This window comes from Megalopta genalis, chromosome 14, assembly GCF_051020955.1.
Source record: "Megalopta genalis isolate 19385.01 chromosome 14, iyMegGena1_principal, whole genome shotgun sequence".
Taxonomy (NCBI): Eukaryota; Metazoa; Arthropoda; class Insecta; order Hymenoptera; family Halictidae; genus Megalopta; species Megalopta genalis.
Genome location: NC_135026.1, coordinates 8,295,037 through 8,321,690, shown reverse-complemented (window position 1 = coordinate 8,321,690; position 26,654 = coordinate 8,295,037). Strand labels below are relative to the sequence as shown.

The following is a 26,654-nucleotide window of genomic DNA, read 5'->3' as shown; positions in this document are numbered from 1 at the left end:
TCGAAATTATCCCTTATTTCCCCTGACCAAATCCACCCCCCCCCCAAAAAAAAATTGAATAAAAAATGCTAACAAGAGAAAGACAGATTTTTTTGCTTCCAAGAGACAAATTTATATACACCGCCTCAAGATAACGTTATTTCAAAATCCAATATCGTAAATCATCCCTTAATTTGTTTGTACGGCCCCTCCCTCGTTAAATTAATTAGAAAATTTTTAAATATAGGAATAAGGCAAATTATCTTGGTTTCAAAAAACGAACTCATATTCACAGTCCAAAAATATTGTCATTGCAAAATCAAATTTCGTAAATCATCCCTTAATTCGCCAGTCCATTTTCGCCCTAAAAAATGGAATGAAAAATATTATCAGGAGAAAGGTAGATTTTCTTGGTTCCAAAAGACAAACTCATATCCATCACCTCAAGATAGCGTTATTCCAAAATCAAATTTCGTAAATCATCCCTTAATTCGCCAGTCCATTTTGGCCCCAAAAAATCGAATGAAAAATATTATCAGGAGAACGTGTAGATTTTCTTGGATCCATTTTTCTCGGTCCCTACCGAAAACTCAAATTCCACAAATCATCCCTCAATTCGCACCGGCGACAAAAATAGAAAAAGCTCCGGGAGTAAAAAAATTGCAAACAGCCGATTGAAGAGCACTGGGGTCTGTGATTCCGGTGGTGTCTAAAGATACACTTTGTGGCTATCGCAATGCCGGTGTTGAGCGGCGAAGGAAGCCGGCAATCGGGGAAATCTCGAAGGGCAACCGCGATTACCTCGAGTGGCAGAAGTGATTTGGCAAACGCGGAAGCTCGTCCGCGGTCTGGCGGGTCTCGGCAGGCCGGCTAAGGAGGACGAGGAGCAGGCGGAGGGTTGAACTTGGCTTCCTTGAAAGGAGCGACGTGGACAGGGGTAGCTTCCGGGCGAGGTCAGAAGGGCGGTTATTCAGCGAGCGGGGTAAACGCGGCCAGCAACAAGTTGCAGCGACGTTAATAAACGAACCCTCGAGGAGCCATTTTGCCCTCGGTTGGATATCCGGCAAACGATCTCTCAGCCGCCACCCTCTCGATATCCACTCCTGTTTCCCGATTCAGGGAACGCGTCGCTTCGGGACCGCGTCGCTCCGCTCCGGCCAATCGCGCGTCTAACCGGCGCGTATGCTCGCGAGTCTCCGATGGAAAGCGGCGAAATGATCGACCGGTGTGCAAACAAAAAGGACCCGCCGGAGATATCGTCGAGGGGGCTGGCCCCGGCTCTGTCGAAGCGTCGACAGACAGCCAGGCGAATAACACGGGGTGGAGAAAGTTGTACACTTAATCGAGTATTAAGCGGCCATCGACGTCGCTGGCGACCGGATTTGCTCGCTGACGAGCCGGAACAATTAAAATATCGATGACACCGCCAGGATGGTTGTTTTCCAACCCGCTGGGGGAGGGCTCGTTCGAGGGTTAATTATAGCGCCGCGATTATTTACTGCCACGATAAGGGCAGTCCCAGGCTGTGTCGGTGTTTCTGTCGATCAATCTCCTTCTGAACTCATTCACCGATTCGTGCCTCTTCGCAAAAACGAGTCGCTGAAACGAGGAATTCATTCGGTCGGATCGAGAAGGTAATGCAATTCCCTTCTTTTTCATAATGAGAGATGTGGAAACATTTCTTTTGAATTCCAAGGGACATTGGATTTTTGAGGTTAATGTAGTTTTTATTGTTTTTATAAATGAGACGTGGAGACAGCTTTTTTCAGTTCCTGGAGGCCACTGACACCGGAGGTTCGGTCTAGGTTAGGTCTAAGTTAAGTTTAGGTTAGGTCTAGGTTAAGTTTAGGGTAAAAGAAGACATGGATGAATTTTTTTTAGTACCTTAGAACTACGGACATTGGAAGTTTGGTCTGGAATAGCATTTTCTATTCAATTTTAGGGGATGGAACTGTACAGGCCAATTAAGGGATGATTTACGAAAATTGATTTTACAATAACGATATTTACTAACATGAGTTCGTCTTTTGAAACCAAGACAATTTGCCTCTCTCCTATTAAAATTTTCTAATCGATTTAATAGAGAAGGCGCTGTAAAAGCAAATTAAGGGATGATTTACAAAAGTTGATTTTACAATAACGTTATCTTGAGGCAGTGAATGCAATTTTGTCTTTTGGAAGCAAGAAAATCTGTTTTTCTCCTATTAGCATTTTCTATTCAATTTTTGGGGATGGAACTGGACAGGCGAAATAAGGGATGATTTAAGAAATTTGATTTTTTAGTAGAGACAATTTAAAACAGTGAATTTGCGTTCATGACTTGAAGATAAGAAAATTTCACTTTCCCCTGTCAAAACTTTTCTATTTAATTTGATGGGGGACAAAGTCGCGAAGATGAATTAAGGGATGACTTCAAAATTGTTTCAGGATATTTTATCTTCCGACAACGATACTTTAAGGCAGTAATTATAAGTTCCCTTTTTGGAAAAAAGAAGATCCATCTTTTTCCTGTTAACATTTTCTGTTCAACTTTTAACGGTGGTCGATTAAGGGATGGTCTATGAAATTTTATATTTTAATCGCGATATTTTAGGGCAATAAATCTGAGTTCATGATTTGGAGCAACCTTTCTCCTGTTAAAAATTTTCTGTTCAATTTATTGAGGAAGGAGTCGCAAAGGTGAATTAAGGGATGATTTTTTAATTTTTTAGGACTTTTACTTTTTCATGTAACGTTGAATTCGTCTCGGTGTCGCCTACAGTACTATGAAGTTAAAATAACCTAGTTTCATTTAAAAATATAACGGCGACCTTGTCTTTTCATCGAAAATCAATTCCTTCTTAAATTTAAACAATTTCAATTTCTTGTGGGTTAAATACTAATTAACTTTGATAGGAAACATTTTTTCGTCAGACCATCGGCAGGGTCTGAAAAATTACGTAAACAGTGTCTTTAAATCTGTACCCCAGAAAATAAATTGCGAAACGAGCTACGGTAAAATTTAATTTACATTTATCTATGTAGCGTGCGTACAGTGAATTGAACCCGCGCACCACAAGCACCATCAATTCAGAATGAACTCGAACCGGCCAGGAAAATTTCCCGTTCACCCAACGCGCCCGGCAATCTAATCGAAATATACTCCGTTTCGCTCCTGTAGAATAAATTTTCCCACGGACGAATTTCCATCGTGATACAAGAGCGTACTCCGTCGAGACAGTGTCGCGTAAGAAAATCGAGCCTGAGAAACACGGTGACCGGCCCACCGTATATGTATACCCGAGTTATCGCGAGAACGAATGACTCCGCAAAGTGATGAGGAGGTGGCCCGATCGAGCCGGCCGGTTCCACATATTGTTATCATTCCATTATCTCGATCCTGGTCCACCGTTGCCGGTACAATGGGCAATCGAGGCTCGATCGGGACCAACGAGAAAGAATCGAGCAGGCCGAAGTGGGTACCTTTTGTCGGTAGCAGCGTCTGCGGCCGGCTACCTGGCTGCGGTCGCCGTCGTTGGCGGTAGCCGGCAACGACAATGCCGAGGGACAGGGACAGGAGAGCATGGCAACGACCAAGCCGCAGGACAGAGACGGAGAGTGGGAGGGAGGGAGAGAGAGAGAGAGAAAGAGGGAGAGAGAGAGATTCGAACGCGTCATCCTAACTGGTGGCGGCTACGCTCTCGAGTGGGTGGATGATCGAGGGACGCAGGGGGCTCAGGGGGCTACCTGACTCTGCAACAGGGAAACGATCGTGTATTCGAAGAAACGAAAAGCGGGGGTGGGACGGCGGTGCAATAGCGAGGGCTAGCGATGGGACTGATTCGGCGTAATTTCGATGACAACTTGGACCGCCTTAATTGATTGGAGTTCCTTAACCTAATCTACCACCGTCAGCCAAATGACCGGTTTCATATTTTTTATTTTATAATTGTTGCGATAAAGCTGCTTACATTAAAAATTATTGAATATATTTCTTTATTCAGGCACACGCTATTACCAAAATTGTGAAACATTTAAATAAATTCTTTCCCGTAGTTTGTCCAAGGCAACGCTTGTTAGTTGTTTTTAGAGCTCTGTAGATTTAACGTTAACCTAACTTATACTCCGTTCAGCGGGAACTGGCACAAAGTGTAAACAACTGGGCGCGAGCGTCGCTTGACCGGACCAGGGCCGAATCACAAATTAACGGGGCCTTCTACGTGAGGAAATAGAGAGTTCACTTTCTGAACAATAATTACTCAATATTGATGTGATATATTGTATGCAGTAATAGTGGTCGAAACAGATCTTCAATAGTAATCAAATTTTAGGGATAATCATTGTATCATCTTGGACACTAGCTGCAATTTTAGGTTAAGTCTCACTATTCTGATCTGTGAGACATAGTTATTGAAACAGAGTTTCAATGGCAAGCAATTTCTACTGGCACTCGTTGAGTCCTTTTTGGCGGAATCTGGGATTTTAGATTAGGTCTGCTCATCCCGATCAGTGCGGCATAGTAATTGGAACAGACATTCAGTAGCACGCAAGTTCTAGCGACAGTTATTGAGGCATCTTCGACATAACCTAGAATTTTAGGTTAGGCCCCATTATCCTGATCCGTGGAACATAGTAACTGAAACAGACTTTCAATAGCAAGCAAGCTCTAATGACAATTATTGAAGCATCTTTGACACAACCTAAGATTTTAGGTTAGGCTCCATTATCCTGATCCTCAAGATATAGTAATTAAAACAAACTTTCACTAGCAAGCAAGTTCTAGTGACAATCATTAAGACACCTTTGACGCAACCTAGCATTTTAGGTTAGGTCTTCTGATCCTGATCAATGGAACATGATAATTCGAACAGTCCTTCAGCAGCAATCATGTTCTAGTGACAATCGTTGAATCTTCTTCCACCTAACCTAGAATTGTAGGTTAGATCTGATTAACCTGATCTGTGGGACATGGTAATCGAACGCATCTTAACTTACAACCAAGTTCCAATGAAAATCATCGAGTCCTCTTCGACACAATCTATAAAATGTTAGGTTAGGTTTGCTGATACAGATCTGCGAGATACAGTGTCCCAGAACAAATGGACTACGAAGCAAGTTCTAACGACGAGCATCGTCAATTCGAGACAGGAAATTAAATTCTTCGCTCTAAATGTACCCTCACCGTACCCGAAGTTGACGCTCTTTTAATTATTTCACGGATTACAGATCTAAACTCATTAAGAGCTATTACCGTCCTCATAACCGGACGATTTGAACCGCTCCTGAATCCGCACTTCGGCTATTTCCGTGCCGCAGAAGCTTTTTGCAGTCACCTCGGCAGTCGTTCCGATGGTTTTATGAAATTTGCGAGGTTGCCGCGGCTATATTCGACATGAAACATTCAGGGGCAACGGGTACGGGAATAACGCAGACGTCCTGAAAATAGTTGGAGACATTGACGCGGAATGTCCGTTTTCGTGCGCGACGATTCCCGGACGACAGGTGTGCCGGTGCACTCGAAGTATCTGAACACGGTTCCGCGCGGTATCCTGCTTTGCCAGGCGACGCCGCTCGGTCCGAGGGAGGCACAGGTATTCGATATGAAACGCACACGCGTCCACGGGGCAGGTTAATGCGCATTCGAACGTTTTCCCCGCGTGCAGTGCCATAGATAAGGGCCGTGATAAGCGGACGTTGGAGATAAGTCCGGGGCCCATGAATCACGGGATCTCCGAGTTTGCGCACTACCGATGTTGCCAAACAAACCGCCCGGTATCTCCGGACTTACCTTGCGGACCTGCGTTGAACGGCTCTTCCTGCGATGGTGTACACCCCTCTCCAAAAGTATTAGCACATTAATAATATTTATCATTAGATAAATATGAAAATCCGATATGAAATTGTTACAATTTTTCAAATTTATTTCCAAGTTAGTTATATTGAACTTCATCAAGTACATAAATATATTTTGCATTGTAAGCAAAATAACGCGAATTTTATTTTATTTATTTTATTTTATAAATATTATTAATTTATTTTCGCTTGAGGTAACCCTAAATGACGATAGTTGGTCCTTGATAACGGTTTGATCAGTCGATCTTAACCTAATTCACTCTGGAGCACCGTTGCCGTTAATTCTTTCGAATGTCACGTGTCCATCGGTGGCGTCACGGACGAGTAATTGAGCAGAGCAGGGGGAGAGGGCAGCGTAGTCGACCGACGCGACCAATCGCAAACGCGAGAGCATCACGGGCGATCCTGCTGCCCTCTGGCCCCTTCTCTGTTTAATTGCTCGTCCGTGACGTCACCGGTGGACGTCATGTGACATTCACGGTGCTCTGGAATCAATTTTCACTCACAGTATGACAGCTGATAGGAATCCAGCCTTTCACTAGCAAACTCTGCTTTTGAATGTCTCTGGACATCTCTGTTTTCACGGTTGCTATGAATCCGGCCGCTTCAAACATCCTTTTCTGTATCCTCTATGGGCGACTGTTTCGCGTCACGGCGCACAGTGGGGCCAAATGAAAAAGTTGCTCCAAAATCAAAGAACTTTTGATAGGAATGAGATAAAGCGACGCAGTTTTTGTCACGTTAAAGCTGGAATGTTGTAGAATAATGGAAAAAAATAGACAGAACGTAGTGTGCGCATGTTTCAACTTTAAAAATTAATGTTGAACTCGAAGTATTCCAACACAATTGTGATCCATCCAATGCCATGTTTCATTTGGATTTTTTTAATGACATGTTTTACATCATTTCTTGTAGATTTTGACGTAGTAATTTCAAATCCGGTCGCAAAATTTATCCACCGGTACGGGACTTTGACAAAAGAATCAGCGGATTATCGAATCATTTCAACGAAAAATTCACGATTCTGTTAGCTTCTTTCCTTGAATCGATTTCTTTTTTCAAAATCCTGAAGCGGTGGATAAATTTTGCGACCGGATTTGAGATGAGCGTGTCAAAATCTGCGGGAAACGATGTAAAACATGTCACAACAAAGAAAATCCAACTTGGAACATGTCATCGGACGAATAAAATATTTCGTTGGAATGCTTCGAGTTTACCGTAAATTTTCAAAGGTTAAAAAGTCTGCGTACCACGTCCAGCTAATTTTTCCGCCATTCCGTAACGTTTCAGCTTCAACGTGAAAAAAACCGCGTTGCTTTATCTGATTCCTATCAAAAGTTCTTCGATTTCGGAGCAACCATTGCACTCAGCCCCGCTGTGCGGCGTCTCGCGAGCGGTTCGTACCCGTCGCTAGACCTCCGCGTTGGTACCCTCGGCGGGGGTCGCAGAAGGGAGAAGGAACGACGGTAGAGACGGACGCAGCTGGATAGAGGAAGGCAGCGCCGCGCGGCAGGCGGCGGGAGTCGACGGCGGAATAACGAAGGGAAGACAAAAAGAGAGAAGGAAGCTGAAGCGGTGAGGAGTGGGAGAAATGGAAATACAGAAAGAGAGACGGCGCGAGAGAGATCGGAACGGGAGGAAAAGCGGAGAAATGATTCAGAGACGGACAGAAACAGCGGCGGGAACGGAAGGGGGGCTGGCTGTCGGCATGGCGGAGGTGGAGCGGCGCGGAGGGAAAGCGGATCAACACGAAAAGGCACGAACGTTGCCGAGCTACGTGTGACGAGCCGCGAAGAAACAGCGGGGCACTTGACGATGACCGACTTTGGTGCACGGCTTCGGCCAAATTCTAATGCAATTAATTCTCTACGCCTTAAATACGCGGGAAACGATCCACGAGCTGCGCGTTACGCTACAGTGTATTACTTCGAAATCATTTTATCGAGATTTCGGTGCGGGGACGAATTCGTTTAGGGGGCATCGGTGGTGGATGTAGTGGCACCTGTAGTTTACCCCCATATAATTAGCTACAATTATTATTATCGTTGATAAAATAATGCCTAGATTTTTATGTAAATAATTTAGTGAGAATTTGGGCATAGAGACAAATTAATTTATTTCGACGAATAGTGTCTATTAAGTTCCTATAATTTACCTCCACATAATTACCTACAATTATTATTATCATTGATGAAATAATTCCTAGATTTGTATGTAAATAATTTAGTAGGAATTTGAGTATCGATGGGGAATGAACCACCACGTATTATTATTACCATTGTCATTACCATTTCTTGAAACAGCGCCCAGATTTTTATGTAAAATAAGAAGATTCTAAGACGTCCCATGAGAAACGGCACCTGAAACGTTAGCGGAACGCGACGAATAAAAGTGATCCGCAATAAGCATGATTGCTTGCCATCAGGCCGACACCGTTTCGAAAATGGTACCCGCATTATGTGCGCGCAAGAAAATGGTCCCGGAAGAGGGCGCCGGTCGCGGCATTCGTCAACGTCATTAGGCTGTCGCTGCGTGCCGGCAAATTCATTCGTCATCGGGGCCTAACGCTCGTCTAGCATCGACGCCGCGTGAAAGGCGGTTCGGGGGTGCCATAAACGGCGTAGGAACAGCAACAAATCGTGTTTACAGTTGAACAACTCATTCGGCCGGCCAATAACATTTCGACCGAAAAACCGCGGCTATTTAAATCCGCTCGTGAGGCGTTCTGGAAATCTGCATGACAAAGGGCCCCTGGTTGCGTGCGGGCCGCGCGGCGAGAAACGGTTCCCGGTCCCTCGTCCTCGGCGTCCATCGGCCGGGATGTCAACGACCCGCTTCCTCCGGCCCCCCGTCGCCGACGAACCGTCTCTCTCCCTGACCTTCAACCAAAAATCACTCGTCGGCCCTAGCGATCGGGTCCTGGGCGGGGCCCGGTGGTCACCGACGGCAGGCCACTCCCCGCGGTACACCACGTGATCACCGCGGATCCACTGTAGCGCGTGGACAACAGCTAATCTTGTGTCACGGTCTATGGCAAACGAATCGGAACGCGACGCTGTTGAGGTTAGGCGTCCACGCGGCACGGTCGGTCCGCGGTGGTCACGTGGTGGAGAGTAGCCGGGCATCGGTGCCGGCGATGTCCGAGGGGGCCACGTGATAACGGGGCACGCCGGTCGGTTTTAATGGTCCGGGACAGGCTGTTACGGGTGTTATGACACCTCGAGACCAGTGTCGAGTTCACGAAGCCGGCGTGTCCGCCGGAATTCCTGATACCGTCCGATAAGAGGGACCGAGATAACAACCGCTGCCAGAAAAAGACGATCGAAGTTGACGAGTCCGCGGCGTGGGGGGGAGCGGGCCGCCGGGTTGGCAGAGGGCGTGGAGGGGCGGGTCGGGGCCAACGGGCGGCCGGCGGGGAGGGACGGTGTACAGTGTACACGTTCCAACACGGTCTCCCACGATTCTACACGGTGTCCGTCCATAAACGTCCGAGCAAATATGTATCTCGTAAACGGTTCGAGAAGCAACAAAGTTTCGCCGCAGAAATTCGCACGGTTTGGAGCCGGGCTACGGGGTCCGCGTAAATCGACTTCTTTGATTTACGATCGCCGCGAGTTGCAAAGGTCGACCTAGTCCTTTCGGACGGATGCGTAACATTTCTTTGGCGTATTTAATTTTATTTAATTTTATTTGATTTTATTTAATTTTATTTAATTTAATTTAATTTAATTTTATTTCCTCTTATTTCATTTAATTTTATTTAATTTTATTTAATTTCATTTAATTTCATTTAATTTCATTTTTCCATTACCAATTTCAACGAGTCAACAACAGTAAACTTCAATTATTTAAATTCACCCTCTGTTTCGAACGTCTCATTAAAAACTGCCGTTGCGTATCGTTTCGAACAAAATCGGCAGCGATATTTTTCTTGCCTCCGATTATATTCTCAGAGTTCACTCGTTTCTCGTAGTTCAAGATGCATTGATTCTTTCCAAAAAGAAAAATAAACATCCGGAAGTCGTGCAACCGAAAAGTGCAACCAAAATCTGTCACCGCAGTAGTAGGTACTCGCACTTAACGGGACACTCGCCTGGACATATTTCTGCGGCCGCAAGGGAAACTGTCGCGAGTAACAATGCCAACAAATTTTCTTTAATAAATTAATCGAATTGTATAGCAAATAGAATCTACATAAACAAACAAAACAAATTCCAAAAAATAATTATGCAATTTGAAAGACTGCTGATACGAAGCATTAGTGGCCAGAACTTTAATTGACAATATCTCGTAAGCGAAGTATGTACGTGTGACATTCGGCGGTCACCGTCGTAGCCGCAGATTTACGGACGGACACCCCGTATACGCGTCGCCGGTCGCCGCGGTGCGCGCGTGTGCGCGCTCCGGCGGGTGGAGGGGGGATAACGGGAGAAGGGGGCGTCGAGCGGCGCTGTTGGGCCGGCAGGGGGGCGGGCGGAGGGAGGGGGTATCGGCGACGGGAGCGAGAGAGAGCGAGCGGTGGGAGGGCTGCAGAGGGCGGAGAGGCGTCCCACGGGAGTTTTTCGGCGGATCGCTGCGCGACTAGTGTGATCTCTCGCGAGTAGCGGTCTCGATCGATCTTATTGGCGGTTCAGCGAGCGCAGTCGAGAGCCGAGTCGAGGCGAGCAGACCAGAGTCAGTGCACGGTGAGCTCCGGTCGAGGTATATAGCACGAGGCTGCTCCAAACGGAAAATATATTACACGGTGTGCTGTGACGGTGCTCCGGAACGGAGGATACACGGGAACAGAGAGAATAAAGAGGATCTATTTGAGTTCCCTCGAGAGGAGCATCTTCCTGTTGTTAGGTTTCCTTTTCCTTTTTTTTGTTGATCTCTTTTACTTTTTGCCACCGGTGCCACGGTGCGATCGTGATTATTTCTACCAGTGTTTTCTTTCGCGCCTCTGCTGGATACATCGGGATAAAACGTGGTGTTTTGTGGTGACCATCCAGGTTTTCCGCGAGAGGATAATTGGAGTAATTGGAGCCCAGCGACCAGGCACACGCTGCACCGCTGGATCACGAGCGGGTGTGAGTCCGTTTTCAATGATCTACGTCTCGCTTCTGTCTCTATGCGCGGCTCATTTTTTTTTATTTTGAACCGCTCCGAGGTTCTTTCACACTGTTTCGGAGCGAGCCAAGGGGAACGCTCGCTTGGGAACGCTCGCGTCTATTTGTGCCTGGCAACGAAAGGTTCGCGGAAACTCTCCGAGGACTGTTTTGCGGATCGAAATCCTTCCAGGCTCGTTTCTTTTAACTTCTCTCTCTCTCTCTCGCTCCCTCTCTGTCTCTCCCTCCCTCTCTCCCTCCCTCCCTCCCTCTCTCCCGCTATCTCGGTCGCGAGTATTTACCTGGCAATTCGCCTTATAATTCCGCGTCAACCGCAACTAAATAATGGTGGCTAATCCCGTGCGACGCCTCCGCACGTTAAAACCACACGTCCGGTCATGAATATTTTCCAACCTGTTAACCGAACGATTCTTTTTTTTTTGACCGTGAACACACGCGTGACAAATTATTCGAAACAACCCGCGCGGATCGTGAATATATCGGAGCACCGAAAATACCAGCGAAGGTGAACGACGAATTACGGAGCCGCTTCGATTACCGACTGTAATTATTAGACCGTAATTATTATACTTTAATTATTAGCGCTGTAATTATTAGTTTATGCACAATGAAAATTGTCTGCGTTAATTGCGAGATAAGCGAGATTTTCTTGTTAATAATTTTAACGAGTCGCAAATGGTACAATGACGTTTTTATATTCTCCGAATGTTTCTACTGCTTTGAGATTGATCCACTCATTTTTTGCCATGAACGAGCGCTGTTCTACTTTCGCTGGAAATTCTACGTATTGTGAAATTATTCGGAGCGAGTTCGAGCGGCAATTCTTCCACTTCGCGGCGTGATCAGACGGCGAGTTTTGTGCGGTTTTGCGGGAAAAACGAGCGGGAATTATTCGAAACAGTGGGCGAATTTAAATAATTGGAGTTAACTGTTGGTGACTCGTTAAAGGAAAAATTAAATGGAATTAAATGAAATAAAATAAAATAAAATAAAATAAAATGAAATGAAATAAAATAAAATAAAATAAAATAAAATAAAATAAAATAAAATAAAATAAAATAAAATAAAATAAAATAAAATAAAATAAAGTAAAATAAAATAAAATTAAATTAAATTAAATCAAATGCAATGAAAAAAATGAAATAAAATAAAATAAAATTGTAACAAATTGAATTAAGTTGTAACAAATTTTCATTTTGTACAAAGATCCGCAGTCTGCTCGCAATATAAATATAAACAGACGTGACACAATTTTGTCAACATCGTTATAATTTAAAAAAAAAACCAGATCTTCGCATACAGGAAAAAATTAGAATCGGAGCAGATCGAAGGCACTGTTGCAATCTCGATAGTTGCAGACCTTGGTCACGATGAAATCAGTTCAGGTTAATATGGATACAGTCCAGACAATGAAAAATTTGAGAAATTTTTGTGAAATCTTTAAAACGTTACAACATCGATTGTCATCGAAAATCCAATTTAGCCGGTCACGACTTCTCGGTTTCTCGTCGTTATTATATTCGTCGCGTGGCAACGTCGCAGCATATGTCCGCGAGTTTCCCGCTCTTTTCGGAGCTTCGATTCGGAGGATCGAGAGAGAGAGAGAGAGAGAGAGAGAGAGAGAGAGAGAGAGAGAGAGAGAGGAACGTTTTACGAGCACCAACGGCGGAGTCGCAGAACGCGTTCGGTATCATTCGAACCGGAGGAGGCCTTGGATCCTCAAGGCAACCTAGAGAGATGGTAGACGCACGATAAACCTTCGCCTTTTCTTTCGTTTCGAGAGAGCCGGCGCGCACCGAGCATGATCGACGAGGAAAGGGAGATTCTCGAGACGTTCCGCCTGTTCCTTTTGCCTTTTAATGGAGCAAGATCTGCTAATCCGATTCGAGTGTTCGAGTGTTCGCGAGATTTCTTCTGGATCGATTGCACGGTGACAGAACTTGATCGTTCTTCGATTCTTTTGTGCCAGCACCGATTAGTTTCTGAGACTTTTAGACATATTTTTCGTTGTTTCGATTTCTTTTATATTTTTAGCCGTTTGTGTTAGGTCTGGGTTAGGTGTATGTTACGTCAGGGTTAGGAGGTTATTGTTCGGTGGTCACTAAATCACTAGGTTCAGGTTAGATCTAGGTTAAGTAATTTATTTAATTTATACAGTAGAGATATATGCTTATTAATACTGTTTCTACTTAATTTATATTCAGTACGTGCATGACTAAAGAGGTTCTACTTCGTTTAATAAATATTATCATTGTTATTAATATTATTTATTATTATTTATAAAAATCGTTATGTGTAATTGGATTATTTATTTGTTGTACATAGTGGAAGTAATTAAGTAATTTATTTATTGTATACAGTGGAAGAGATTGGGTCTAAGTTATGTGATATATTTGTTGTATAAAGTAGAGGGGTTAGATCTGATTTAGGTATCTTATTTAATTTCTACAGTAGAAAGTTTGAAGAAAAATTGAAAAAAAAAAACAATTTTATATTATGTAACAATTATATTTAGTGAGAGGGTTGAGCCTAGATTAAATGACTTATTTTTTTGTATAAAGTAGAAGAGGTTAGGTTCAAGTTAAACAATATATTTATTATATAAACTAGAAGAGGTTATGTTCAAGTTGAATTTATTATATAAACTAAAATAGGTTATGTTCAAGTTAAGTAATACATTTATTGCATAAAGTAGAAGAAGTTAGGTCCAAGTTAAATAATATATTTATTTATATATTATTAATATATTTATTTTTTATTTTATTTTATTAAGTTAGACCATTTATTTACTATATAAAATACAAAAGTTAGGTCCAAGTTAGGTCTTCTATTTACTGTGAAAAGAAAAAACAAGTATTAGGTAGCTTAATGCACGCAGTAGAAATGTCGTAGTGTAATTCGAAATAATTGCCGTGATAATCGAAGCGAGCGTCTGCTAACCAGATGGATCGTTTGTGTGTGCGTCACGTGACGAGGGGACGTGGTCTAAAAGGAATTACGGTGATCGTGGTCTCGGAGGAAAGGAGGCTAGCGACCATGACTCGAGGAATCGGGGGAATTGAGTTCGACCGGAAGTTCTTTCATAAGCTGCTTAAAGAGAGCATCGTAATTTCCATTATTCTGCTGCTTCGCAGCTACTTTTACCCGATCCGTTGCTATTTATTTGCGAATTGAAGTATTTTTCGTTTTTGAAAGAAAAAAAAAGATAAAAGCAAAAAACAGATCAGTTCTCATTTCGTGCAGAAGCAAGTTCGGCGCGGCGAAGCACGAGAATTCGTTTGGCTTCCATCGGGAGAATTAATTTTTCCGTTCTTTTGTTATGGAGAACGAATTCCTCGGTCTCTTTGTTGTTCAATCCCCGCCGTTCTACTTCGACGTCGCGTCGAAGAATAGAGCTGTCCGACTGATCACAGTTTTGAGTCTAATATCAGCCGTGAGTCAGCTGTGACTCACGTATTGTGGAACGCGTTAAATTACCATTACTGTAACATACAAGCCGCATGAAACCGATTTGAACCGAAAAGAAATCTTAAAATAGCACGCCGGAAATTATTATTCTGGCAATCTATAGAACACGTTCTACGCAAATAAAACCGTTCGATTCACTTTCTCCTGGCGGAAACAACGTTTTCGAAATACCATGACGTGACTTCTATTTTTACAATTAAATCGGTTTTAATCATTCTTCTTTATTATCCTTCGTTTATTTGTATCTGTTATTTACAGAACGTTAACAAATAGTTTTGCAGTGACAAATACTTTCTAACAATATTTTTTAACAATTAGATCACAGTAATATTACGTGGCGCGGGACAGTTGTAAGGTCAGCTCAGTTTTTCGCGGGAAAACCGACGAAAAATTCGGTTTCTATTTTTTTCAACTACGACGCGTCAGACAGAAAAATTTGAGAAAAATCACAAGCAGTAATCGTAACAATATATCGATACGGGAAAAATATCAATGTCGTCACTCTAGAACCTCCACGTGTAATCGGCATTTTTCCGGATTTTTCGAGATTTTTGAGTTTTCACAAGCAGCGTTTTCGATTTAAAAATCCGAAACGAGTTTCAGGGCGTGTACTTGGGTGATTGACGTGCCTCAGGTTTATTTCAGAATTTTTAAATGTCATTCACCAGAGAAAACAGGGTAAAATCTGACTTTTCGATTTCACCCCATAACCACCCGTCCGGTGGAAATATAGGATCGATATTCTCTACGCACCCACTTGAACCGTCGACTTTTCGTCTGGAGGGCCAACCCGCGTCGCGAATCGCACAGAGTTTGCAAACCTCTCGACGTTACGCAATCGTTCTTCGTCTATCGTTGTCGCGGAATTCAGGTCAGCCGTCGTGTCCCATGGTGAGCTCGTCCCGCGTGCGAGATACTCGTCGTTCGAGCATCGATTCCGGCGTGGCTTCTCAGCAAAAAAAAATGGATCTCGATTGAGGACTATTTGAACGATAGCTGTATAGCGTAGGGGAATTTCGTTGTGCTCTGTAGGACACAAAAGTAATACGTTTGTGATGAGAATTATTGGAAGTACTTGTAGAGACGTGTCCTTGAACTTGTTTCGATTTTTGTTATCAGAACTTATCTTTTCATCAACGAAAGTTGAGAACCACTGGGAGAATAACACTATAGTATAGTTAAAAATTATTCATACTGTGCAAGATATAAAATTTGTGTACTTATAGCAGCAAAAATTATTGAGGTTGACTTATGGTGTCACTAGAGCTACCTTTTGATCACTTAGAAGTTGAGAACCATTGGAAGAATAGCTCTATAGTGTAGTTAGAAATGAGTTACACTATGCAGGATGCACAATTTGTACATTTTTAGTAATAGTTATTCTTATGGAGACCTATTCTTGAAGTTGTTTTAACTTAAAAGTTGAGAACCACTGGAAGAATAGCTTTATAGTGCAGTTAAAAATGAGTCATACTCTGCAGAATGTAAAACTTGTACAAGTTTAGCAAAAATTATTGAGATTGCTTATGGTGTCAGTACAGCTATCTTTTGATCACTTAAAAGTTGAGAACCACTGGAAGAATAGCTCCATAGTGTGATTAAAAATGAGTCATACTCTGCAGGATGTAAAACTTGTACACATTTAGCAAAAATTATTGAGATTGCTTATGGTGTCAGTAGAGTTATCTTTTGATCACTTAAAAGTTGAGAACCACTGGAAGAATAGCTTTATAGTGTAGTTAAAAATGAGTCATACTCTGCAGAATGTAAAACTTGTACAAGTTTAGCAAAAATTATTGAGATTGCTTATGGTGTCAGTACAGCTATCTTTTGATCACTTAAAAGTTGAGAACCACTGGAAGAATAGCTCCATAGTGTGATTAAAAATGAGTCATACTCTGCAGGATGTAAAACTTGTACACATTTAGCAAAAATTATTGAGATTGCTTATGGTGTCAGTAGAGTTATCTTTTGATCACTTAAAAGTTGAGAACCACTGGAAGAATAGCTTTATAGTGTAGTTAAAAATGAGTCATACTCTGCAGAATGTAAAACTTGTACAAGTTTAGCAAAAATTATTGAGATTGCTTATGGTGTCAGTACAGCTATCTTTTGATCACTTAAAAGTTGAGAACCACTGGAAGAATAGCACTATAGTGTAGTTAAAAATTATTCACACTGTGCAGGATGTAAAATCTGTACATTTTTTAACAAAAATGATTGAGATTGTCTTATGGAGTCACGTTCCTGACGTTGTTTCAACGATTCTTGCCACTGTAGACACGTTTTTATCACTAAAATCTTGAGAATCATCTGAAGAATGTTTTCACGGGGAGAAGTGATTCGTACAGCGCAGGATGCGAGAGACTGGTGGCATTTGCGGCAAGAATTATTCGAGCAACTTCTACACGGCGAGACGTATCCTTGAAGTTTGAACCAAGCTTGGTTTTTCAACACATCGTCTGCTTTGTGCGATGCATATTCAATGGGGGAATATATTATTCGTCTGCTGGTGTATTCGGCTCTATTTATGGCAGCGATTTCAGTGCCATATTTAATTGAATATTGCCGGTCGCTGTCCTTAATTCAAACAATATATTTCTGCGATACATTATTATTTCTGCGAAAAATTATTCTAGAAAATTATTATAATAAAATTAAATAATGAATTATTATTCTAATTATTATTATCATTCTAATATTATTATTCTTATATTATTACTCCAATTATTATCCAACAATTTTCAAACGTGTATATTTACTGTGTTCATTCGTAAAATCGATAAGCTTTTATTAACACTCCAACGGTGAACCTTTCGCATAAAAATACAACTTCGGATCATTTCTAATTTTGTTTACCAATTTTGTTCGACAATATCATAATTTTGTAGGGACTTCTAAACACTTCTACGAAACGTGTGAAATTAATTATCCGAAACTAAATACAGTGAAATTTACAATCTGGGTAATAATTGACCCGATCACACCGTGCCGAATAAATATCGTACGCGTAAATTTTGATTTACTGGAACTAAAAAATAATTGTTTTCTTCTTTAACGATATTAACGAGTTTATGAAAATTGGATCTCATTTTTATGCGTTTTATTTATTTCCACTTGCTCGTTTTGATCACAAATCCGCAGTTTAAAAAATCAATTTCAGGTCAAGAATGATCCATGATCTATAAGTATAAATAACTCAAGGTAATAAAGATAATGAGGCATTCGAATATGGCGCAATATACGTGCTACATTTTCCATGTTAAATTTTGTCCTCGAAGCTTGCGCAAGCTTCGGCGAAGGAAGCGCGAAACCGGACAGTAAAATGGCGGGAATCGGCGCGCGTCGGTTCAGCCGTTCCGTTCGGGCTCGAGTCAGCGGAATGCGAGTCATCGAGAGTGGAACGGCCCCGGTTCGACGCGGTCATTGGCCACGCGTTCCACCACGTGGGTTGACAGATTTTCATTCAAGGCCCCCTTTTCTAGAAATAGCCGGCGAACGGGCTGGCTCCGATGAATGGACGGTTTCGAGTCGAAATTGCGATAACACACAGATAATCGAGCGCTGGTCGACCGTCTGGTCGACTGGTGGCTGCGATCTATATAGATCGTCTTGCAGGTCTTCGAAATTCTCAGAACGTTTCGTTCAAGAGTTTCCCGTCGAATTCAATTGAAGCTGCATTGGAATTTAAACGAAAAAGATCTAGAGCCTAACATCCTGATCTAGGCGAACCTTGTTCTTGCGATCTCGTTCTTTCCATCAGTGCTTTTAATAGGTCGTTGATGTGACTACAAGCGTCACGAATGATTATCTTAACCTAACTCTGAATTGCCGGCCTGTGGAACGACAAGTTCATTTCATTTGCTTTGTTTGTCTGACGGATTCGTCGAATAAGCCTAGACTACAATGAACATGTTTTAACGCTCAAAAATAGTCCACGGATTATTTTATGCAAAATAAAAATTGCTGCATAGACATTTGTTTCTTTTTTCAATAATTTTACCGAATCGATAATGATACGCCAATATTTTTAAATTCTACTAATATTTTTAATGTTTTGCCTTTGATCTCCTCGTTTTTGTTATAAGTGCTTAGAAAAAATAAAAATTGTTGTTATCAGCGCAAAATCAAGTAGATCAGTCACTTTTAGAGCTCCCCGTGTTTAAAAAATTATTTAATTTTTGCATCGAGATAAGGAGAACAGAACTTGAGATGCTTGTGCATTTATACGGAGTGTCGCAGAACTCCAGTTACACACGGAACTTTCCCTGACATAACCGGATGATTCCTCGAGTGATTTGAAGCAACTTTTTCCTTTACGAAAATTTTCTCCGAGGTTCCGTTACCGAGTTATTAACGAAAAGCACGGGCCAATCACAGATCGAGCACGCCCGACGCTCCGTCCGATGCGCCGCCCTCGCGGCCAATACCGTGTCGCGCTCGCGGTCGCGCTAACAGTCGCCCGCCCGTACTCACTCTCTGATTGGACCCTGTTTATCGCTAATAACTCGTAAACGAAGCCTTTCTCAAGATTTTCGCAAAGGAAAAAGTTACTGCAAATCACCTCCGGAATCATCTCATCGCCTCGCCATCTCGCTCCGGTTGAAACGAGAGTTCGCGAACACCCTGTATATCTAAAGCAAAGCCAGTCGTTCGTCATCGATGACGGTAACACTATGAGAAAACGTTCGTCGTTGTATCCATGGTCGGACATGTTAATCAGGTTCGCGCGTCCACGTTAGAATTTTCTGTAGCTTGCACACACCTGGTAACTCGAAGACAAACAGATTTCACTTCGAACGAGTCACACTTTTTCTTTCACTTTTCTTCGGTGACTCAGCCACGTGGTAGCATTTTACACTTGTTTCACAAGCTGTATAAAAACGTATTGTAATTTATATTAAAGAGTTTTCACAATTTATTAGTAATCTATTACAATTGATTAAAAATCTGTCACAGTTTATTAAAAATCTATTACAATTTATTATAAATTTGTCACAATTTATTAAAAATCTTTTACAATTGATTAAAAATCTGTAAAAATTTAATAAAAATCTGTCATAATTTATTAAAAATCTGTCACAATTTATTGGAAATCTATTATAATTTATTAAAAATCTGTCACAGTTTATTAAAAATCTCACAGTTTATTAAAAATCTGTTACAATTGATTAAAAATCTATTACAATTTATCAAAAATTTGTCACAGTTTATTAAAAATCTATCAGAATTTATCAAAAATCTATCAGACTTTAAATTCCCACAAAAATAGTCATTAGCATAAACAACGAGGAGGAGAAATTGAACTTCTGCGAAAACGGGGAAAGCCGTCGACAAAATGGAACAAAAATGCTAGAAACCCGAGTTCCCGTCAAACAATCGCAAATCCGTAGCGAGCAACGCCGACAACAATGCTTTCGTTCCGGATTAAACCGTGGGGCCGGTCGCGCGGTGTAAACAGAATGACGAAAAATCAACTGAATATCGGCGGACAGGAGCGTCGTAAAAAGCAGGAATTAATTAGCAGAATAGCGGGCAAGGAAGGGAGGCGTAACGCGCCACCGAGACCAGTAATCTACGGGAATCCCCATGACGGCGGGCCATTAAAAATCGAAACAACACCGGCAACAAATGAAATTGCGGATCGACCGGCGCCGATAAAAACGGACCCGCTCGGTAGGAAAAATGGCCCGATGAACGGCCATTAATAATCGTCCCGTCAAGGGAGAGTTATAGCCGTCGATCGTCGACGCGTGTCGCGCGTAACCGGCGACGAAAGCGGTATCTCTACGAAAATCTTCAAAATTGAAATTCAAATTAATTGTTTTCTTTGTTTTTTATATTATATATTTTTCGACATGTCAACAATTACGTTTCGATTGTTTCGTCATTTCGTAAGAATTGACTCGCGAAGAGAAGAAACGTTTTTACCAATTTGAACTTTGAGAATGTTTATAAACATGATTTGTACGAAAGTTCGCACTATTGTTGACACGCGAGCGTAATTTTTATGTGCAACTTTTTGCAACTTCGAAGTCCGAGTGTATTTTAGTAAGCATACGTTCAACGAAATCGTTTCAACGATTTTTCACATTTTCGACGATCCGATGACAAAACGTTTCATCGGTATTCATATTACGACAAATTTCAGTGTAGAAAATTTCGGTAACAAAATCTTCGTTATAAATAATTTCGAAAGCGATACGCCGTAGCATGACCTTGAACCTCGTAGCAACGCTAGGATAATTATGAACAGGATAGAAAGGTGCTCCGAGTTACAGTGTGCCGCAACAGTGATACACGTGTTCGAGCACGTGGTAGCAAGACCCTCCTTTGTGCCAGCGATTATCCCAGCCCCAATTACTATGGGTAGACCAGATGGGCCCAGGCGGCCGTCCGAAAGCCTAATCGATGATCGACGTCTGAAAAGCGAGCGATCATCTTTTCCACTCGTCATATCTTCCCGGCCTTTGTTTCCCATTTTTTCCGCGTTGTTTGCCAGCCGATATTCGGGACGCGGTGCTCCCGATCGGCGCAGCCATAATCGTCGGTGCATTCAATTCCCCGGGCCGCGTTAAACGGCGAATAAAAGGGAGGAGAGAAAGTTGGTTCGTTCGTTCGTTCGTTCGTTCGGATGGTACCTGGAACGACCGGGCCAAACTTCCGGCGGAATTGGTAATAAAAGAGGCGGGATCGGTGGGAGTGACGATATAAAGCCGCGTCTCGCTCGTATAACTTGCTCGTAAATCCACCCCCGGCCACCACCCAGCCACCACCCGGCCGCGACTGACTCCGACGGATTCGGGAACACGTGCACGCACGCCGGCGAACGCGAGCACCGAGACGAATTACGGTGACGGGCCGAACGAGCTTGTCTTCGACACCAGCGCCAGGTATTGTTAACTGAACGGCCTGTTGTCGAGACGAGGATACGGAATGCACGGGGTGTTCGATAAGTAACGGCCGTTTGATCCTTCTTCGAACGCTCGGTGCATTTACCAATTTTATTTTCTCATTTTTAGTAAGCGTAGCATTTTTTGTAACTGCGTGGAATTTAAAAGTACTCCCTTGTGTAACTCTGTAATTTATTTAAAACAGTTGAGAAGAGTATTGCAGTTGTTCTTATACATTATTGTAACAACGCTCAGTAACAGTAAAATTCAGGTCAATGTAATTGCAGGCAACTTCAGGTCGAATTTTATCTTTCAGAATTATGGTCAGACTGTGGTCAGACTTTCATGCAAAATTAATCGTATCCCCTTATGTAACTTTGACATTTATTTACTAAACAAAATTGTAATAATATATATAATAATAAATTTTGCTCTAAATTTTGGCTGTCTCGTTATTATTTTACTTCGTTCTAAACTTCGTTGATTTCATTTTTCCTAACGTCAAGGTCATCCGAAGGTCATGGTATAACGGGTCGTTGAATTCGTCTCGACACGAACTACAACGATAAAAAGTAAAACATATACCGTGCAATTTAAAAAGATGAAGGTGACCTTGACTCTTTATAACAAAATATTTCTTCTGCAACTTTTCATACAGCAATCTGTAGCCGACCGAAAACTGTTTAACCTTTGCTGGGAACATTTATTCGTCAGACCGTCGGAGATGCTCGAAAAATTACATGGAACAGCTTGCACGCTCGATAGACAATTGGCATCGGAATGATACTGGTTCGGCAACAAACAACCGCGCCGCGCGTCCCCGGCTGATCGAGGCCTGCGCCCTTAATGAATTTCCGTGCCCCGTTTCAGTCGTTAAGAGCAGGATATGCTTTTACTTATGCCCGTCATTAAAAAGCCTCGCTACGCGGCACGGATAAAGAAGAGACGTCGTTCTCTCCATCCAACGCTCTCCCCCCTCCTGTCTCCCCTCGTCTTCTACATTTTTTTTTTCTTTATTACTGCGGTCTGTTCCCCTCGAGCCGTCGGGCAGATTTATTTCCGACGAGACGCTCGGAAAAATGAGCTCGCGAACAGAGTAGACGCGAACGCGCTTCTGGTCCCGCCGTTTGGAGAAATGAATCCTCTCCTTTCCCTTCGCAGGAGCCTCGGCCGTGACCCTTCGCGGTGACCCCCTCCCCTCTACAGCCGATCAACAAGCCGGTGGGGAAACGTCGATGGTACCTGCGTCGCGCTCGCTGGCAGAAGTAGCAACGTTTCGATACGCTGCTCTCTGCGATTGGACGATGCTCCTCGACGAATGCTAGGCTCGCAGCGTCGAGACTCCTCGGTGTCGATAATCGCAGGCGGTATTTTTCTCGGTTTTCTCCCGCCGGCTTGACCGTGGAATGACGCCAATGCGCGAACAAATATAATAGAACCACCTTGGAGAATTCATATATTTATTTAATATTGTAATCGTTCATAAATAAAACAATATAATTTTCAGAAGCAAGATAAAATCATGCCCACGAAATGATAGAACCTGACTTAACATTGCTACGGCATTGGCAACACTGCTTGGCTATCTTCATTATTAAGGCGCGTCCAAAATGATAAGGCGAGCCACCCGTTAGAAATAACGATTTGAAAAAGATTACGTGTGTCTCGAATGTTCGTTCTGTATACGCTTCTTCGTAAATAAAACGAGACGAAAACGTGTACTAAAATGATGGAACATAATGCCACGGTATCGGCAACACTGTATAGAGACCTCTATTACTATGTTGGCAATACTGGCGCAACGATCGGTGCGAATGTTAAGAGTTCCACGCTCGTTGAAACTTCATCGAAATGGCGAGAGGTAAATTACCGGGCCACAATTGACCCAGTAACTGAACAAAATTAAATAATATAACAGTTCCTTTTCGCGTAGACCCGTGTAAAATAAATCTGGGCCGTTAGATCTCGTTTGAGCTCAAATTAGATCTATTTTAGGTTTAGGTTAAGTGCAGGTTATGTATCGCGAAATACGATCGAAAGCGTGCCTTTTAGGTTAAGTTTTTTTGTTAAAACTTTCTAGACCGGAGAAAGGAAGGAACGTCGTCTAGCAAAGCATAAATTAGCGCATAAATTCTGCCGTCGTTTCGTACAATTTCAAGTACCATGGATCAGCATTCACCGAAGCCGATTCAATAAATTATTAATTAACGTCCTCTCATAATAGGCTCCCGCGGAACCGACGGCTATTTACGAGACGAGAGCAAGGGTTCGCATCGTTGTTACGTGAAACCGTTCCATTATCTCCCGCGCTTCCTTTTTGTTTGCTAAGGCCTCCGTATTATCGGCACAATTACACGGCGACGTTAACAACATGTAACGCGGGCTCGCTTTGTTTACACGGAGCGCTTTGTAAATAGCGTTGTAAATAGGAACGGCGATATTAGAATTAGCTGCCTTGAACGTTAACATTATCGTGATCCAACCGAGGCACCGGTTATAAATAATTTTCTTAGACGGCCTGAACCACGACGTCATAAACAATACCAAGCGGCTTCCGTGCGAACCGATGGGTGTAAAACAAGAGAATCCGAATATATTGTAATTGTAAAAATAGATTTATAATTATTTTAGTATAAACTTTTTGGTAATGAGATTTTCATAAATAGTGCGACTTGTTGTTATAGTGCAGATCGTTCAAGGGTTATTTTATAAAAAAGAAAAAGTTTTTAACGTGCTGAGAAATCGACTTTTGACCACTGAATTCGCTTTCCAGACCACTCACGCAATTACATTATTTCTCTGATATTTTTGTAAATTGACGAAACTTGTAATTATTTTAGTGTAAACTCTGTGGTAACATGATTGTCATACATAATCTAACTCGTCATAGTGTAGCTCGTTTAGGGGTTATTTTGTAAACAAAGAAAATTTTTTAACATTCTGGGAAATCGACTTTTGTCCACTAAATTCACTTTCCAGACCACTCACGTAAACACATTATATCTCTGATATATTTGTAAATTGAACAAACTTATAATTATTTTAATATGAACTCTTTGGTAACAAGATTTTCATAATTAATCTGACTCGTCATAGTGCAGGTCGTTCAAGGGTTATCATTTAATAAAAAAGAAAAATTTTGTATCATCTCGAGAAATCGACTTTTGTCCACTAAATTCGCTTTCGAGACCGCTCACTGTTCAGCGTTCTGCGGTCAGAAAAGAGCGCGGAGCTGAACGGACCTGTAACAGAACGTCGCGCGTGTTCCCGAGAAGAGTGTAATTTATTCGTGGCAACTGGTTCTCTCGGATTGTTTCGACGGCAATGTTGTGTCTGGGACAATCGTGATGGCGGTGGCACCGCAGGGTGAATGAAACCGGCGTTTCGCGTCGCGTCAAGCAATTGACGAGCGGACGGACGGTTTCGGGCTCGGCACGCATTCGGACAACATTTTTCACCGTGAATTACCCATAGACGCGACTCCGCCCTCCCGCCGCGCCGTGATAAAACGGCCGGGCGTCGAGCCGGTGCTTTCACGCGAGACGCATCGAAATTAGAAACTTTTAATTGGATCGACAATTTACGGTCGCGAGCCGCCGCGCCGCGTGTTCCGGCTTTTCAGCGCGCGCCGGTAATTACGAGCGATTGAAATCGAAACAAATTGCGGGAGCTGGAAGACCGGCTTGATGACGGCCGTGGGAATAATGAAATCCCGAAGCTGCAAGCCGGTTCGTTGATCGCGTTGATCGATGATCTCTGCTCCCGTTTCGACGAGAATTAGGCCACGCCTTTATGCCAATTTTTAATTGATCGAAACTGTTATTCATTCAATTTTCATTTAATGCGCCGAAACTATATTTTGATTTTTCAGACATTTCTGTCTTTGGAAATATTTTTTCTTCCGGATAGAAAGAAAGTAATTAATTGATGAGAAGAATAAAATTAATTGATAGTAGGGAAGTAATTAATTGGTAAGAAGAAAATAATTAATTGATAGAAAGAAATAATTGAGAGAAAGAAAAATAATTAATTGATAGAAAAGAAAATATAATTGACGGAGAAAAATAATTAATTGAGAGAAAGAAAATATTTAATTGATAGTAAAGAAAATAAATGATGGAATGGAAACAATTAATTGATAGAAAGAAAAAAATTTAATTGATAGAGAAGAAAATAATTGATGGAAGTGAAACAATTAATTGATAGAAAGAAAATAATTAATTGATAGAAAAGAAAATAATTGATGGAAACAAAATAATTAATTGATAGAAAAGAAAATAATTGACGGGAAAAATAATTAATTGAGAGAAAGAAAATATTTAATTGATAGTAAAGAAAATAAATGATGAAATTGAAACAATTAATTGATAGAAAGAAAAAAATTTAATTGATACAGAAGAAAATAATTGATGGCAGTGAAACAATTAATTGATAGAAAGAAAATAATTAATTGATAGAAAAGAAAATAATTGATGGAAACAAAATAATTAATTGGTAGAAAAGAAAATAATTGATGGAAAGGAAATAATTATTTGATAGAAAGGGAATAATTAACCGACAGAGAGAAAATAATTAATTGATACCGAAGGAAAGAGTAAACATAATAACTTGAAAACTGCTCCAGATGTGCGAACATCCACCAATTAACAAACGAGAAAGCTCGTCAACTTTCTCGGCAAATGATTTTCAAAAGCAGCCACGGCGTCCACCGTGAGATTTGCACAGTAAATCGAGCTGGCGAACAAATCGCGTGTAGCATCATTAACGAATCGACGAAAACATTGAAAACGCTGACCGGGGACCCGTGATATTTCAATGAACGGTGAATGAAACCGCGAAAGGAATCCGCTGAATGATCGAGTGGCAGCCGGTGTCCTCGACTGGGACGTTTTATGACTCATTCCCGCGGAATTAATGACGGCAATTTGTTTGAACTGCGGAATTTATAGCCTGGCTCTCGAGACGACTGTTTAATCGTTTCGTAATTAATATCGCCGTGCGGGAACAATACGGCGCGGCCTTTCGTTGGATCCAGCCGGGCGCAAGGTCCGCCGGGACGTTTTCCCCTAATCGAGCCAGCTAAATAGATATACGAATGTACTCGCGGCGAGCAAACAGCGAATGAATTTGATTGGCCTTGTGACGGGACGACGTTGGAGGTCTTCGAGGCATCTATATCATTGTCGTCCGCGACGCGGAAGTTGGCCGAGCTAAGGAGTATATAAATGCGATTAATACGATTTAGAGTACTCCATTGTATCCAGAGGTGGACGCCAATTGCGTGCCATTCTGGCCATAGAAGAGTTAACGTGGTCAAATGACTCGGACAAATTGTTCGTTATGGAAATCAAGACTAATCGCGGCGCACAGTATG

At 42.1% G+C, this 26,654-nt stretch overlaps 1 protein-coding gene across 7 annotated transcripts in view; it reads left to right on the top strand.

Moving 5' to 3' along the window:
• Tet (tet methylcytosine dioxygenase-like) overlaps nucleotides 1-26,654 on the top strand; it is a 247,985-nt gene that overhangs the window by 159,462 nt on the left and 61,869 nt on the right. The window contains exons 1-2 of one of the 7 annotated variants that reach the window (XM_076526259.1): nucleotides 10,380-10,496; nucleotides 10,803-10,880. The exons of 5 other annotated variants lie outside the window; for them this stretch is intronic. The gene's annotated coding sequence lies outside the window, so the exon portion shown is untranslated. Of the gene's footprint in view, nucleotides 1-10,372; nucleotides 10,881-26,654 lie in introns of those variants that run through there. One more of the 7 variants, XM_076526258.1, reaches the window with a different exon arrangement.